We start from the raw sequence: 18,805 nt of genomic DNA, 5'->3' as shown, positions 1-18,805 counted from the left end.
GGTGGGCAATGAAATCAAGACTGAAAGGTGGGTAACCATTATATGTCTTCACATCACTCTCAATCAGGGGTGTAGTCGTAAAAAAAGAAGAGGGGCACGGTAATAGTGAAGGCTATCCATGACGACCGAGCAGCGTGCCCATTCCTGAAAAAAGTGAGGGCACCGCGTGCCCACCCCACTACACCCCTGCTCTTAATAAACAACTAGAATCAAACCTAAAAATTGTTCTCCTGCAGGTCATTTAACAGGTGTGCTTGGTGCACACCATAAATTAAAGATGAGAACATTGTCACATGTATCACTATAAAAATACCATTGCTTAGAAAGAATAACAGAATTGTATACTGGGTGAAGCAGGGGTATCCTTGGTGAGTCAGTGATACGTCAACATACATTGTGATGCTGTGAGCTGTTACTTCTATTCAATCACAGTATTACACTTTAGTTTTGTTTGAGGAGGTGGAGCATGGAGATGAAGTGACTCACTGTCATTATGGGTGAACAGGTATTTGCATTGGGAAATGCTTATATCATAATGTTGTGCAAAACTGCCTCGAGCAATGTGCTATTACTACAAGAGCCAGATTTAAAGCTAAAACAAAAGTGATAACTGAAATCAATCCATTGGAGTTTCATCAATAAATAAAACTGAGTTAGCTGTGATGGGATATATTAACCTATAAGGCTACCTACACAGGTAAGATGATTGTCACCTTATATAAAGATTGTGATTGTCTCAGGCTTAATTCCAGCATGTGCACAGTGGTCCCCCGATGTTGTTCCATTGATTGTTAAGTCCAGGGGTCAAGGGCCATCTGACAGGTGAGCCGTGGCTCTGGCTGGTGCACCCCTCAGCGAGGTCAGGAGAAGGATCCCGCTTGGGGGGGGGGGGGGGGTGCACCAGCCAGAGCCGTGGACCACATCTAATGTACACATCTGGACTGAGCCTACAATGGGGGAGTGGACGGGTTCTGGCATCATGATGTCACTCTGGGGGAAGTCCCTTCTGCGATAAAACAAACGTACCCATTTATTTGCAAACTTCTGTTGCATGTACACTGACCTGAACATGCACAGCTCAGGGTACAATCCTGGCAAAGCTGGGTGCAGGGGATATATGAACTCTCATGCACAACCATGGGAGTTACCCCATTCCAGCTTGGCCAGTAAAGATGGCTGAAAACCCAAACCTGGAAGAAGACCAGAAAAACATGTTGGCACCAGAGATGGAGCGAAGAGAAGTGAGTTTGGTTCAGCCTTAATATAAGAGTAATAAATATAAGAGTATCAAATGGCTGTACTACAGGCCTTGTTTAGAAACCACCCGGCCAAGAAGCGTAATTAGTGATGTCTCTTGTTATACGAATATTACGGTATAAAATCCAAACCCAGACTATGCCATAAGAGGTGAGATGGTGTTGGCTGTGTATGGAAACCCAGTTTCTAACTGCACAGATTTGGCCAGACCGAGTAAAGGAACAAGTCAATGTTATGCTTTTGGTGTGACCCTCTTTAGTATGATGTCATTGTCTTATAAGTCATATTGTTTATTAAAATGACATTGTAATGTAAATGTACTTGCAAGCCATCTGTTGTTAATTATATATTACGAGGTGCTGAAAAGTTCCTGGCTTTGCCCCTTCCATGTGAAATTGAAAAATGAGTGTGGGGCATATGACAGCCTAAAATCTTAGTATGTACCTGTGCAAATATCAGGTCTTTGCGATTCTTAAAACTGTTTTTTTCTTTTAGTGAGAAGCTGTGATGGTAGAGGCACAAGCAAGTTTCACGTCATTGGAGTTACGGGCCATCATGAAGTTTTTGTTTCTTCAGGGAAAGTCAGCAAAGGACATTCACAGAGTTGTCACTAACACTGGGGGAGAAGTGTCCATCCTACAGCACTGTCAAAACCTGGATATCTCGCTTCAAGACCATCATTGAAGATGAGCCCCGCAGTGAGCTCCCCCCAACCTCAACTGACCCGGCAACCTGCAATGCTGTCCATGAGCTGATTATTGAGGACCGGCGAATATCCGCAAAAAAGATAGCCCAGATACTTGACATCTCACAGGAGCGTGTTGGGTTTGTTATCACCACTATCCTAGATATGTGCAAGCTTTAAGCGAAGTGGGTGCCAAAATGTTGGAACAGTAATCAGAAGAAGGAATGAGTTAAAGCATCCAAAGCTGTTTTGGCCAATTTTGAAGCTGCACACAAAGTTTTGGCTAGGTTAGTGACTGAGGATAAAACCTGGCTCCACATTTATGATCCTGAAACAAGGAACAGTCAAAGGAATGGCGCCACAGTGGGTCCCCGCGGCCGAAGAAGTTCTGAACCCAGAAACCGGCCAAAAAAGTCTTGGCATCCGTTTTCTGGGACACAGACGGTATTCTGTTATTCTGTTGGTGGACTACCTACCTCAGGGCTCTAGTATCACCAGACAGTAATACGTTAACCTCCTGGACCAGCTGAAGGAGGCAATTAAGATGAAACGCCTTGGAAAGTTGACCAAAGGGATCCTTTTTTTTTGCAGGACAATGCACCTGCCCACACATCCAGCGTTGTGGCTGCCAAATTGAACTTCCCGGGTTTCCAATTGGTCCACCATCCCCCCTACTCACCTGACCTGGCCCCTTCGGACTATTATCTGTTCCCGAATTTGAAGAAACAGCTGTAAGGGGAAACGTTTTGAGGACATTTCTGACGTCAAAGATGCTGCTGAGAGCTGGTTTGCGGCCCAACCCAAGGATTTGAACAGTCTAGAAAAGCTTCAACTTCACTGTACCAAGTGCATCAGTCTTAGGGGGGAATATGTTGAATAAATGTGTTATTTCAAAACTCTGGTTCTCTTCTTTCTGGGCAAAGCCAGGAACATCTCAGCACCCCCTCGTATATACTTTTATGTTCCAGTGTGTTAGGCGTTTTTGCAAGTTCCAGTAGGTACAGTAAATTAGTTTGAATATCAGCTACAATGACCCAAGGCAATGTTCCTGTGATTGTTGTGCACTGTTACTCTCAATTCCTAAACCTGTTAATGAGTTACAAAGAGAGGAGAGGCTGTGGAACACCTCCTTGGGTGATTGCAATTATTAAGCACATGATTCTTACAACATCTTGTGATGCCACTCAGCCAGCTTATCTAGTTTAGATAGAAAGTAGTATACTGACAACAAATGCTGGTAACAATGTTACAGCTACTAGAATAGCTACATAAGGATTGTTAAAGCAGCTATGTTTATAGTCATTCATTTTCTTTCTGTTTAGGTATACCATGAAAGTGACACTGTAATTGCCTTTGATAGGCTTTGTTCACCTGTACAACAAAAAGGGTCTGAAATATTAAAGTTACCCAGGATTGGGGAAGATTGACTATCATTGGAGAATCTGATAGTACTTACCTACTAGAAAATCCTCTGCTTCATATGTGACAAGCTAACAGTATGCCCTTTATGTTTCAGCGTCAAAGGGGAACTAAACATAAACATTTTAAGACTGCAAGCAGCCAGGTTCTTTATTGCAGAAGGGACAGACTGTTTCTGTCCTGCAATAAAACAAACCTACCTCTCTGTTTTCAAACTTTTCTTTATTGCACACTGAACGATGCATGTCAATCCCAGCATGCCGAAATTATTTAACTCAGGTGTTACCCTATTCTGGCCTGGCCAATCATGATAGCCAGAGACCCTGAACCTGGACGAGGAGCAGGTCAAGAAGTCATTGTTAGCAAAGGAGCAAAGCAAGGTGAATTTAGTTAGGCAGGTAAGTTTGTTTTATTGCAGAGACCTAACCTGCCTCTGCCGCAATAAAGAAACTGCCTGTTTGCAACCTTTACATTTTCATGTTTTGTTCTATTTTTAAAGAGAGACTTCCGTGATGTGAGAGAAGTACAGCCAACTGATTAGGTGACCAGGGTACAGCCTAACGGACATGGGCAGATTTTCATTTGTAATCTAATTTTTAATCTCTTGAAACAATCTGATCTCCAATTAATCTGAAGTGAATTCAATAGCTGCCGAAGCACCAGATTATTTGTCCCTCAGATATGGAGTGATTGGATACAAGCATACAGTATTTTGAAGTACGCAAGCTGAGTGGTGTATATGAATGATTGCTCAAACCTGATTGGTTTCTAACCAAGAAAAATCACTGGGAGGGCGAATTGTATATGTGTGTGCCATGCTTTGGATCTTCCAACCAATCGATTACCAATCAGAAAATGGATCAGACCACTTAGTCAAGCAGAAAATTACTAACAGATTTGCATGTGTGGAGGTGACTTTTTTCAGATCACCTATTATTATTCAGATTATGCACCTATTCAATACTCTTTCCTCTGTTATCTCATGAAATCTGGAGCACACTGTTGGTGTCACATACTTGGTTGAGGCTGAGTTGAGCTTCCCTTACACCTCCCTGGAACAAGTGACAGGGTAAAAACAGGACAAAGAGTGGCTTGAATACCTGCGATGGGTCTGGATGCAGCAGAAGATGACTACGTGGACATTGCAGAAGTGCAGTGCCATTCAGACCAAAGCCATACAGAATACTGGCTGTTACTAACAATATTATTATCCAGTACGTATATAGCATACTGACATATTATGCAGCGCTTTACAAAGTCCATAGTCATGTCACCAGCTTTCCCTCACAATCTGATGTCCCTATTATAGTCATGCCATTAACACAGTCTAAGGTCAATTTTAGGGGAAGCCAATTAACCTAACTTTGTGATTTTGGAATGTGGGAGGAAACTGGAGTACCCGGAGGAAAATGCATGACCAGGGTAGCTCGGACCTTCTAGCCCTTCCTTTAACTCTCCATCAGAACCTCCGCCTCCCCCCGACGCCCACCTGCTTATCAACCACTCCCCACCATTAAATAGCTAAACACAAATCTTGGATTTAAATTGGCTGGCAAGCAGCCGTTTATTTAAACACCGAATAAATAAATTAACCATTCAAGTAAATAACAAACAAATATCCAATAATAAAAAAAAATGACAAATAAACAAACACATTTTACACTTTTGATATGCAAGCATACATTAACATAACACTCCAATATTATTATTATTATTATTATTAATATTATTATTATTATTAAACCGGGATTATATAACACCAACATATTATATTGAATATAACCTAATTAACCAACAACCTAACTCCCCCTTTTAACAATACATAACCATAACCACGATATACATAGTGTTATCAAACTCCCGGTTATACACCCAAACAACCAGGCTGCAGGTCTCAGAAGGCAAAATCCGCACCCAATAGGAATTTAATTTTTCCAACCTCTCCACCTTGGCCCCTAGCTGCCCAGCACCGCCTCAGGAGCCATAACCATCCTTTGACCATAAAGGGGGAGACCCCACCAAGGAGGATCCCCTCAGCCAAAATCCACCATTTTACTAATGCACTGGATCCTTGCCTTCCAAGACCCCAATCGTCAAATTGAACCAAACTTCCAAATTTACCATAACAGAAGGAGTGGGGGGGGGGGGGAACTGTCATGTGGCCCTGCACCTAATTTCTTACAGCTACAGACCTCTCTGGAGCAAAAGCAGCAGAGATACCAAACTGGTAAGCAGAGGGTACATTCCTTAGGCAATTCTGACTTCTCAGTTCTACCTTAAAGCTTGGACGGATGGTTCATACACCACTTGAAAATGAGAGACTACTAGATCATCTCTGTCACTAGACTTTTGATGTGCAAGGTTAACAATTTTAAGCTGTAAGTGCAATCGCTTATATGATTTGTATGTAGCCAGGTGAGTTGCATGTTCTTGTTTGAATTTGCAGCTATATCTATAGTTGAGAAGAAGATGGCATTGCACTTCTCTAAACTACATACTTTGGCAGGGACTCATGCTACAAAGAGTCCTTGTGAGCATGTCTTCTAAAAACCAGAATGCCAAGCACACAGGTTAAACATAGATGCAACATTGTGTTGTCTCAATACTGGAGAGTATTTGCAAGACAAAGCACAAGAAAACAACAGAACAAACAATACTGTACTATATTGCTATGTCAACCAAAGATACTAATTATTATCTCCCTGAGCTTCAGTGTCACAATACAAAGACCAGTGGTAACAACACAGCAGAAACAATTTACACACATTTGAAGCCACAACAGATCTGTATCCTCCATTTGAGAATTTCTCAAATAGAAGTTAGGAAGCTCAATCAATCATTTAATAAGTGATCCCTATTAGCTATAATTTTTTCTGCTTTGTTCTGTCTTGCTAGGACATGCTGAATGCACAATTCTAACTTTTTATTTGACATCCAGTGTTGGGGTCATACTGGAGTACATAGGAAATATATAGTAGTATATATAGTCCTAAGCAAAATAGTTTTTGATGGCTTCTCAATTTAACAAATTTTTAGGCTGTGTACAGATTTTAGATTCATGTCATGTTGGGCAAAAATGTAGGTTCTGTACAGCCTCCCCTTGTTTAGTGATCTGCCTTGTCGAATCACTAAATGACAATTTGGGATGACCACTGTTGTTTCCTAATAGGGAGGATGCAGTGGGATGCCCTCCGCCCCCTTTACCACTATGTTGAACAGGACAGCATTTGTTCTTTTTTTTACTAACAACCAACCAAGAGCATCATTCCTTTTGAACGCTGGCTCTCCTAAAAGCTGCACATGCACAAAACAATTTTCAGTCTTTTGATCCAGATGGTGAAAATGTAATGGAGAGTAAAAGCACACAACTAAGCAATCTGCCAACGACCTACCCAACCTCTGTATCTTTGTGGACTGTACATGTTTAAGGGCATGTCTCAAAACCTTCTAAGGCATCTTTATAAAAAAAATTACAGAAAAATATTTTAAACATTTATGTAAAGATTTTAATGTGATTTTTTTTGTGCATATTTTTTATGCCATTGAATTTTGGAAAGCAAAGCTTGCGGTCATGCCAAATAAATTCCATAACTCTGTAAAACTGGAATGACAACTAAAAATGTTTGCTGATTAAATCACAAGAAACTTTTCCTATCTCTTTTCTTCTCTACTTGTGTTTCTAATATGTCTGGGCTCGCAATTCAGTCTTGCAACACAATCAACATGATGGTAATGGAAAGTATGCTGGAAGAACAAGACCAGACTTTCCTGACAGTCCTGTTTATCTGGTAAGTTGCTAGTGATTTTGTTTGCTATAAAGCTGGTCAAACTGTATTTGTAGGAACTATACATTATTGTTTTATGTGGGTAGCAGGCAAAGTACAATCTAGAACTGGGTATCTCAGGTTGGAAGAAATGAACATTGACTTTATATGGCAAATTTGTGAATAAATGGAAAATGTACAGAATCTGAATAAGATAGAAAAATGTTTTCCCAGTCGCATTGTTCTTGAAAAACGATGTATCATATATATTATATATACAAGCTGCATGGTTTGTCTGCAGACTAAGTGTTAAATAATTGATACCAGTCACATTTGCAACACTATCTATCTGTATACAGTCATGAAAAAGCCCCTTGAAATATGAATATTTTTTTAACATATTAAAAAAGGGAAAAACTTAGATTTGCATTCAAACAATGTATACAGATAAAGGAACAAAGGATAAAGGGACATTTGCCATTTCAGTCTGTGTAATTGGAAGAAGAAGCTGATATTTTCCCCCTTTTGTTGAATTAACGTTTTATTTTGCATTACTGTCCAGCAATCCTTGGTATTGATAACTTCTTCAAAAGTTGCAAGATGTTTGTGGATTTTATTGCATGGACTGCCAATTTCAAATCAGTCCAGAAGCCTACATTTCTTTTTTTTCTATTAGATCTATTTTACTCTTTAGTTTTTGGATGGATTGCCATCTAGCAAACAATGATATGATGCAGAATTTATAGTTGACACGATGACTGCAAACTGCTCTGCCCCGGACCAGAACATGCATCATGGTTCAAATATGGTTATTTTCCTGAAATAATGTTACAAACATGCTGCAAAAAATCTTTATTTTTAATAAAATGTGTTAGTTGCAATGTGATAAATGTTTCAAATAAACAAGTACAGTCTGTAGTTATCATATCATAACATAGAGCAGCGTTTGTCCGCATGAAAATTTTGGTGGTCTATGGCTCTGGCTGGTGCACCCCCCAGCGGGGTCACGACAAGGGTGAGTGGGCGGGTTCTGGCATCATGAAGTCACACTGGGGGAGTTCCTGCCCCTTTGAGTGACACACAGCTCTCCGCGCATACACGGTGAGGAGTCCGGGCATTTAGTGGTCCATAGGTCCGAAAAGGTTGGCGATCACTGATATAGGGTAGAAGACAAAAGGTGTGGTATAGTGGTGCCAAATGAGCCTCTCCTGTAGTCATATAAGTAAAAGCTTATGACCTGGTTATAACCCAGCAAGTAATATTGTGTGGTATTTCATTTTGTGCTATGTTTTAAGCACAAGAAAAGAAGACTAAATGAATAATTCATTAGTGTACATTATTTCCTTTACGCACTGCAGGCTTGGCACTTGAAGGCACTGACACCTTTTTCAGTTTTTTTCCTTTAGTATCTACCAGAACCCCCTAATACAGTAGCTGTACTCCTAGTATAATTGCAGGAAATAAGTTAGCACAGAGGTGTGGGAGTTTTTTTAATGCCAACAATGCAAAGTTGTCTTAATTTTTTTTAAACTTAAACTTGAACTTTAAATAAGGGATGGGAAAACATTTTGGCTTAGGGGCCACAATAAGTTTTAAAATTTAACAGATGGGCTGGGCCAGTATCAGGAATGATGGAAAGTGATATAAACTGATATAAATTACTTGTAAAAGCGAGCCAGAATAAGAAGTTGGCCGGGTGCCACTCAAAGGGGAAGAAACTTCCCCCAGGATAACGTCATGATGCCAGAACCCACCCACTCTCCCATTTCAGGTCTGAGCCTCCTTCTCCTGACTCCAATTTTCTTGCGGATCACCAGTTGGCGACCACTGTTCTAATATATAACACTTTACAAGTGAAGAATATCTCAAAGCAAAGGTATACAAAATACCCTACATGTGCCAGCCTGTAGTAAGGTAAAAGAAAGAAAAAAGTACATCAAGTTCATGGTGTTTTAGCATCGTACTATCAGTGGTAATCCAGAAAAATGCCTAACCAAAAATATTAGAATATTAGCTTCCAATTTATCCTCACTGCGAGGAACAAATATATAAATAAAATATATAAATATATATATATATAAATATATATATATATATGTATATATATATATAAACCTGTAACTCGGAATAATGTTTGCACTATTGAGAACAGAGCACATGTTCTAGTGCTAGACTACCTGGGTGATCAGTGATCATCCGGGATTTTTGGCCTCTGGAAAAAACTTTCCATGGATACCTATTCCATAAATAGACACTAACAATTAACCATTATCCATTTACAGCTACAAGACTTCCCCTTATAATCACACCATTCATTACTCATATACAGCTACAGTACTTGTCCCTTTAATCATCCTATTATTACTCTTTTGCAGTTACCAGTCCTTTAAATCACACCAGAAATTCAGAGAGATATAAATCTGTTCTGCTGCTATTGTACCACACAGCGTTGGAGGACAAAAGCCAGGTGGAATCTTTTATGTAAATAATAGGTAAGAGCATTGCATCTGTTTCACAAGTTGAAATGTGACACATGGAAAACACTTAATTTGCTGCTGTGTATTATCGCTCACCATGTAAATGAACAGAGAGCTTGCTAATTTGCTGTGGGACTCAGAACGGAACTCTGGGAAAGTAATTTAAAAAATAATGAATTGTACCTTGGCAGCCGAGGTAGAAAGATGCTCTTATTAATTAAATAATCGATGTTAGTGGAGGCCTAAAAATAGCAGTGCCACCAGGGTATCAATCTAATAAAATACACAGCCTGTGTAAATGAAGTATTTCTTAAACATAAGTTTAGGTGAATGGTGATTGCACCGGACAGATTGTTCTTGCTTGATAGGAGCATGGCAAAGTTTTGCCCTCCATCCTTCAGTGACCTTGGAGAAGTTAAGATCACAGTCTAGTGAACGTTTTTTATAGGAATCTACAGTGATCACACTAATATTAGTCAGTTTAGGTAGCTTGGTTGTTCAAATGGTTCTGTTCTGTTTGGGGAAAATACTATGGTGTAGAGTACTGCTAAAGCATTACAATGTATGTATGGAGAAGTCAGCGTTTTGAAGGTACATAAGGCCCCCTTCATCAGGGCTTGATACATTCAACTGGAAAGACTCTAGAAAATTCTTGAGCACAAACTGGCAATCGGATCAGGCTTCTGATGGAAAGAACTCATACAGCAGGCTGGGAGACCTTGGCTTAGTTTTGTCATCTTTCAACAGGAATTGCTGTTACAAGCAGGAACTCGATGTAGGAAATTTACTTAAAAATATTTAGTAAGTTATTTTACCATACTTAAAAAAATATATTTTAACTTGTGAGGTCTGTAACTAATTTGTATGTTGAAAACAGAAACCATTCAGATTATCCATAGTGAGATGTGTGTATAGGGGGCTGCATGGTGTGCAAGGCACTACATGACAGGTAGATTGGGGGTGCACTTATAGTTACTGGGTACATAGGTCACACTGGAGTCAATAGAAGACACCTGGACTGGGAGCACACTTGAGCCACATTGAAGTCATTAGATGGTGCAAGGGTTGGAAGGACAGTTTGAATAAGTGTTCACACCGGCCTGTACTGAAGTCAGTGGACTGAGGTGCACTTGGAGGTACAGGTCCCACTGGAGTTACCAGATTACATATGTAATGGGAGCACCTTTGAGTCCCTAGGAGCACAGATTGCATTGAAGCCATTGGATAATACATAGGCTGGGGGAGAACTTAAACTAAACATCCACTCAGGTCACAGTGGAGTCACTCGGAGTACACTTGGAATCACTGGGCTGAGATGAATGTACACATAGGCCACTTTCAAGTTACTATATGACATGGAGACTTGGAACGCACTTGCCATCACTGGACATATTGGAGATACTAGAGTACATATAGACTAGGTAAGCATTGGGAGTCATTTGGTGCACAGGTCACACCGAAGTAACTAGGTGACATATGGACTGAGAGTGCATTTGGAGTCACTCCTACACAGCTTACTCTAGAGACACTAGATAACATGTGGTCTTGGAGCACATTGGAATCTTCGATCTGGGGGTCACTAGATGACACCTGGGGTGGGAACATACTGAAGGCACTGTTATTCGGTGGCTGGGAATGGAAAAACTGCCACAGCAGGCACAGGGACACAGATAAGCACTTTGGGCAAAATGAGTTCAGAAGTAGCTTAGCATTGCATTGCTGTACTATTGAGCCATTAGTCGCTTTGCAATAAGTGCTGGCACCAATCTGGAGAACTTTCTTTTGATTGGCTTTTGAGCTGACTCTGACTGATCATAGCACCAGCATTCTAGGTGAAAACCTGTCCATGTTCAATTCCATGAATAAAATTTAACTGCCTTTTTAATATATTTACCTACTCTAGGAAATGCTAATTGCACAGCCAGCTCTTCCATCCCTTATTTTCCTTGCTTTATCATCTTTTTTAAAGCAGTGTCTATTTAAGTAGTAGGCCTCTGTAAAAGGCTATTAAAGTCAATGATTGCAGTATAGTTGATATGTTCAGTATTTTGGAAAAAAGGATTCCTAATATGCCTGATAGCTGAACAATAGTGTACTGAATTTATAATCTTTAATTCAATCTGTTTTTAAAATTCAAAATAAAATGTATTATTTTTATAAATCAGAAACTTTTTGAATAAGGTTTGTGGTTACTGAAAAATGTATTTTTTCAATGTTTCATTTAAATATATTTTATTTTTATCTAAAGGGTATGCCAATTCCTGCACTTACCTGTGATTCAGGATAAAGGGAAGAGAGAACAAAAAGAAATGTACTTTTGCCTCCTGTGTCATTTGTTACTGATTACCGTATTTGTGGAAAGTCATATTAACATTTATAGCAGGTTAGTGACATCTGCTCAGCCCATGGTGTGATCTGAGAGAACACAGGGACACACAAGTGATGGTTAATCTTTACAATTAACACATAAACCAAACAGTAGGGAAAACAGATGAGCATTTCAATTCTATATCTGTATCATATATCTCATTTAGCAATGTGTGTTGAGTTCATGCACATAGAGCTATGGCTGACTCACATGTAGCAAGTATCTGTATTGCCGTGGATAGATGGGTGCTTGTCTGCATGTGGAGCAATATTTGCACAATAACCCATGCAGCAGCACTCCTGCAGGGGCAGCTGGTATGTTAGGGTTCCACCTGCATTTTGAGTAGTACCCACAATACACCTAACCACTAAATAGCTTTAATTGGGTATTATTAGGAACTAAGCTCTGTTGAGTGATTTTTGTTAGGGTTACAAAAGAACAGGCAAACAATTCAATGACACAATTAAAGGGTAGATATGAAGGTTTGTTCCCTTTGTTACCTGTGAGAGGTTCAACCTTTAACACACCGAGTAAATGAACTGCAAGGCAATATGCAACAGTAATTCCAAACAATAATCCTAATTATATCCAGTCTAAAATAAGAGGAAAATAACTGACACAAGACCCTTACTAAGCAATAGCCAGCTGGAATAACTGATGCAAAATCTGTTGGTGGTGGGTCCCTCAACATAGTTAACTGTAAAACACATACAATATGTTCTCCTGGGCAGTCGTTCTACCAAGTATATGGTTATTAGGATGAAGGGAGGGTCTCTAATGGAAACTACTGCATAGCAGATTTCAGGTGGGTGATGCAAATAAATCACAGGCCTCCTGGCCCACATGGTGCCTTCTCTATTGGGTTTGTGCACAAATATGGATCAGTATTCCTTCATAGGCAGCATCTGTCTAACATTCTTCCACATGCAGTCCTATCCACATAGAATGTAGGAATATGTACTGAAAAAAAACCTCACAATATTCACTCCATCTAGGGCCTTCTGTATCAGCCCAGATGATTTGTAAAACTCAGACTAGGATGGGTCTTAAAGCGGAGCTGAACTCACAATATTCAATATTGTTGTTTTAACCTTAGCTAAGTATTAAAGAATCATTCCTCATTTGTATTTTAAAAGTAAAAACAGTTTTTTGGTTCATTTACTTTTGGATGTGGCCGCTACTGTTACTATAGTAGTGGAAACCCCTGTACTGAACTTTTTGTTTAGTATGAAATAATAAACTCTTTCCGCTTGCCAGAGTTCCTGCTTCACATGGTCTTACAATGCATCTCTAGGGCTGTGTGGCTCCTGTAATTAAAGGGACTGCTGGTTCTTGAAGAAAAAGCAGCAATAAAGCCTTGTGATGAGGCTTACACTCAATTTCCATTAGCTCAACTCTGCTTTTGCATTGCTGCAATAATCTTCAAACTATACAAACAGCATCTTTCTATGTCATTTCTACCCCTCTACCCCATTGCAATGGAGAATGTTTTTATTAGAGAACCAGATTACAATTCACTTGATGATGTGTTAGCTGTGAATTCCCAGGATTTAAATTTGCACCTAATATTTTGTATCCAACCATTATACTTTGGGCTCCTTCTATCTCTGGCCAGCAGACTCACAAAAAGATAATAATGAGGGGAGGGGGGTGGAACAGGATAACCAAAACCATTTTACTAAAAGGTGGTTTCAGATGTCAAATTTGTGTCACGACAAACAACTTTTCCTGATCAATTCAGGTGACAGAAGAATGAATGAGTCCTGTACAGACAGTATTCATTAGTTCTTTGGAGAGGGGAAGATAGGAGACACCCCGCTGTGTCCTCCTCTATAAGATATAGCAATAACACCAAAATTTTGCGGTTGTCAGTATTACCCACCTATCCCTGTGGTGGCTAGTGCTATATGTTTTCAGAGAGACACCTTCCTATATCTTCCCAAGCTGCATTTATGGCTCTTGCAGCTGCTATGTCTTCCAACAAAACAATGAAATCACTGAATTTCTCCGATTTACCAGTCCTCTTTTTACCCCATACATACACATTATGTTATATGAGTAGGCATCTTTTGTATTGTGAGCCATAGTCATGTATTAACAACTTAGAATTTATAAAATACTGAAGTGGGTTCTGAATATGAAAATAGAGAGGTGTTTGTAAAGGTGTGAAATGTACTGCCAGCTGTTATCATAAGACAAGCTGTATCAGTACTTTCTGATTAGATACACATTGAGCATATACGTCAATTCCATGAACTGGTAGTTTACTAACTTCCTATGTCCTTAGCATTATCACAAATAGTTATCAATACAGAGAAAGCTACTGACTACACAGGCTTGGATCTCTACAATAAAGAGCTGCTACCAGAGTATGAGGTCATTGGGATGTATCTGACCTTCAGGCCTAAACAGCTAAGGAGTACCTGTCACGCTTCAGATCTACGTATGTGCTATCCCTGCTGACTTCTATTTTTTGAAGCACACAGAGAAGAATGAGTGTGGTGCAGCTTAGCCTCTAAATTTAAGAATCCCCAGGTAGTAAAGCCAATGTAACTATGACAATTTCTAATACAGGACCTACATAAGAATATAAATGTAGCACTCAAAGTTCATTTACTGTTGTTCCATTTATTTGAACTGAGTTGTGAGTGTTGTACTAATGCTAGATGACTTTCACCTAAGATAATTATTATCATTTTTTTTTTGGGGGGGGGGGGGAAATTGCAGGGATCAGCACACCCGGAGTGCAATAGGTGAGCCTCACCCTGGAAGAACCACCTTCCTGGTCATGGTATCTCCCCTGCCAGGCAAGTATATATTATCATTTTTTTATTAAAAAACAGTATTTATATAGCGCAAACATATTATGCAGCGCTGTTACTGAAATAGGGGTTGCAAAGTACAGACAGATACGGACAGTGACACAGGAAGAGTGGAGGACCCTGCCCAGAAGAGCTTACAATCTAGGAGGTGGGGGAAGAATCACACAATAGGAGGGGAGATATGGAATGGTGGGAAGGTGAGTTTAAAAAGATGGGTTTTAAGGGCTCTTTTAAATAAGTCGAAAGTCGGAGCAAGCTGAATAGGATGAGGAAGACCATTCCAGGGAGTTGGGGCAGCTCTAGAAAAGTCTTGTATCCGTGCGTGTGATGAGGTTATGAGTGAGGAAGCCATTAGTAGGTCATTGGAAGAGTGGGTACAGTTACTAGGGGAATATTTTTCTACCAGGTCAGATAGGTAAGTAGGACAAGAACTATGGAGGGATTTGAAGGCAAAGCACAGGAGCTTGAATTTGATTCTAAGGTGAAATGGAAGCCAGTGTAGAGATTTGCAAAGAGATGGGACAGCAGAAGGGGAGCGGAGGGAAGGATCTGGCTGCAGCATTCATAATAGATTGTAGAGGAGAGAGTCAGACCTGGAAGATTCACCACCAGATAATTTTTGATGAATATCATATTCATGGATAAATAAATCCCTTGAATGTTCTTCAATCATTATCATGCACCACTCTGATCAGGTTCGGAGGTGGTGTTCGGGCATTTCTTCATAGAACGTTCAAAATTAAACGTAGGTCAGCAATTGCAGATTTCTTAACATGCTTTTGTAAAAACTATGCTTTATATAGAATAATGTCATAATCAGTAGTGATTTCCCCTAATAAAATGATTAATCAAATGTACAGAAACAGGAAAAAGTAGAAACTAGCCAATGAGAGGCCAAATGCAATAAAAAGCTGACAAATGTTATCCACTGCTATATACTGCTATCTATCCACTTATGGATCTGTTTATAAATGTTTTCACCCAAAATCTACACAATGTTTAACCAAAATAAATGACATTTTTACAGTGGATTCAATTAGAAAATGTGTAAATCAGCTTTCATTTACTTACATTTTCTAACTGAATCCAGTGTAAAGTGTTCATTTCGGATACAAGTTGGGTAAATCGTAGGAGAAAATACTTATAAATAGTCCCCATGGAGTTGGGTTCACATAGATAAAACAAAAGTTCCATACAAACTAACCCAGTGTAAGCCTACAGAGGATTCTTTGGGTAATGCACTTCTCATTTATCTGGGTAAGACCGCCACCTGCTGGACATCTCACAAATAACACTAAGACTACATATTTACAAAGCATAAAATACATAACTTGCGAAACTGAACATGTTAGCTACTTAGTTATCAAATATATTGCTATACTTCAGATGTTCTGCTTTTATTGGTGGAAAACCTAGTATAACACTTTGCTACTAGCCAGACAGTTATTATTATATAGTGCCATCATATTACGCAGCGCTGTGCAAAATCCATAGTCATGTCACTAGCTGTCCCTCAAAGGGGCTCCCAAACTAATGTCCCTATCATAGCCATAAGTCATTAATACATTCTAAAGCCAATTAACCTAACTGGATGTGGGAGGAAATTGGGGTACCTGGGGGAAACCCACGCAAGCATGGAGAGAACCTTCAAACTCCATGCAGGTAATGTCCTGGCTGAGATTTAAACCTGGAACCTAGCAATGCAAAGACCGAAGAGCTAACCTCTGAGCCACCGTGCTTCCCGTGACAGCTAATATTTCCTTCAGAATTAACATGTGCCTATATTCACATGTTCATATGCTGGGCATTCCACATATGCAATTTCATCTGTTGAATTCTAAAGACATAAAAAATTGAAAATATTCTCATAAAAATGTGCCATAAAGGTAGATATGAGTGTCCTCTCATTTCGAATGTTGTGCCCAGAATTTATCGAGGCCTAGGTGAATAGTTCAAGTTGGTGTTGGTTTACTCGACTATAACTGTATGAATAATCCGGTCACATGAGTAGTTTTTTGCATTTTAAGGACATATAAAAGCCATGTATACTCTCCCTCTCTAATATAGGCTGCCAATATTATTAGATCAGCTGATAATGTTACCATGTTCACCTGCTAAGATTACCTGTATACTAAAACCTATTGCAGTTGCAAGCATATTGTGACCCTTTTAAAGCTGTTACATGAATGAGGCATCATTCACTACAAAGGGGTTAAAGTTTCACTAAAGTCAAAAACAAAAGTTTCATGTGTTTGAGATTTTAATCATATAATACATCCTCCTGGTGTTCCAAAGTTTATGTTCAATGAGTTCTCATAAATTCTTTAAACATTTTGTCATATCCCTAACTCCTGTGTGACAATTCATGCTCCGTATAGAATGTCTTTATTTGTATTGCTGTAGACAGCTGAGACTACAAGTGTGAACACCCCAATCTATGATACACAATACAAGGAATCATGGGATTTGTAGTTTTCTTATAGGCAAGAAGTTGGCTATTATTATTATTATTATTATTATTAATAATAAACAGGATTTATATAGCGCCAACATATTACGCAGCGCTGTACATTAAATAGGGATTGCAAATGACGGCATTCCCAATGCAGGGGCAGAGGTCAGGGATTCTTTTAACACCACATATGCTTTAGTCATTTCATCAGAACATTGATTTTTTTAGGGGCACTGGGGGTGGTACTGGGACGGAGCTGTGAGTCCCAATATGAGCAGTCAGGAATCCAGTGTCTGCAAAAAATGATCATGCCAAGAAAGCTGAGCAGCTGTTTCTTTGTCTGTGGGCAAGGCAGACTGGTAATGGCATGGGGCCATTACATGGCTGGGGGCTAGTAGCCGGGATCCTGGGGATAAAAGCATTCCCAGGAATGTGACCTGTTACAGAAAGAGCTGAATTTTTCCTTCCTTTCCCAAAAAACACAACAATAAAACAGTATCCTTCTGACATGCCTCCTGCGACAGGCTACACAACAATAGATCAATACATACTGTAATAAAGTTGAACCATGCTGCGGCTGCCAGTTGCCAAGGCTCTGCTGGAGGGCAATTGAGAAAACTGCGGGTGAGTCAACAAAGCCCTAGGGCAAGCGGCACCAAGTGCACTGCTGTCCCATAAAAATGAAAGCCATAAGGGGCTGAGTCTCAGGCGATAATGGTATGGAGAAAAATGCATTGGCCAAATAAATAACACTGTAAAATTGGGTCTCGGGCAGTACTGCTGTAAGGATGGTAGTAAGATCTGACATGACTGGTGTCAGGGGCGTAACCAGCTCATTGATGGCTATGAGATCCTGTGTAAAATGGTATGAGCCATCTGGCTTTTTGACAGGATTTACTGGAGTAGGTTCTCTTAACCTCCCGACTGTTAAGCCCGACCTTGGTACGGGCTAAAAAAAAGTGCTATTTTGGTTAACCCCGAGATTTTCCCTACATCAAAATCCCCACTTACCTGGTCCCGCTGTGCTCATCCAGCGTCGTGTTCGTGTTCCAGCGTCGTCCTCCATCGATCGTCGTCCGTCGATCTCCCTCTCCAGCGTCAGGTGCCTTCTCCTATACCAGCGGGACCGGTAAGAAGCCGGACAGTATCTTGTGTTCCGCCGGCCGGCCGGCAGAACACAAGGTGCTGGCCGGCTTCTTACCTGGTCCCACTGATCGTCCCGCGTCGTTCTCCGTCCAGCGCCAGGTGCCTTCTGAAAGCCGTCTGGCGGAAAAAAAAAAGCCGCTCGGCTTCTCCCTGCGTGCGTGATGACGTCGGCGCGTGTGCGGGAAATTCAAATTGAAACTCATTCATTCATTTTGTATTGGTTTCAATACAAACTCCTGTATCCAATCCAATACAAAAAAAATTAAAATAAATACAAAGTGTGTAATTGGTAAATTCAAACTCTCATTTTGTATTGGATTGAATACAAACTCCTGTATCCAATCCAATACAAAAAAATACAAAATAAATACAAAGTATATAACTGGTAAATTCAAATTCATATTTTGTATTGGAT

The 18,805-nt window shown here is 40.0% G+C and overlaps 1 protein-coding gene, 1 long non-coding RNA gene and 1 other non-coding gene across 3 annotated transcripts in view; 1 reads left to right on the top strand and 2 right to left on the bottom strand.

The window, feature by feature from the left end:
* The window catches only part of ELOVL7 (ELOVL fatty acid elongase 7), a 47,211-nt gene that overhangs the window by 25,885 nt on the left and 2,521 nt on the right, over nt 1-18,805 (bottom strand). The gene's annotated exons all lie outside the window — the stretch shown is intronic.
* LOC140332596 (uncharacterized) lies at nt 9,514-14,782 on the top strand. Its single transcript, XR_011921188.1, has 3 exons — nt 9,514-9,617; nt 11,851-11,985; nt 14,698-14,782. It is a non-coding gene; the product is annotated as an uncharacterized lncRNA (long non-coding RNA).
* Nucleotides 14,624-14,785, bottom strand: LOC140334419 (U1 spliceosomal RNA). The gene has a single exon (XR_011921545.1). It is a non-coding gene; the product is annotated as a U1 spliceosomal RNA (small nuclear RNA).

This window comes from Pyxicephalus adspersus, chromosome 6, assembly GCF_032062135.1.
Source record: "Pyxicephalus adspersus chromosome 6, UCB_Pads_2.0, whole genome shotgun sequence".
NCBI classification, from domain to species: Eukaryota; Metazoa; Chordata; class Amphibia; order Anura; family Pyxicephalidae; genus Pyxicephalus; species Pyxicephalus adspersus.
Note: the sequence above shows the minus strand (reverse complement) of the source record. Positions and strands in the feature narration are given on the sequence as shown.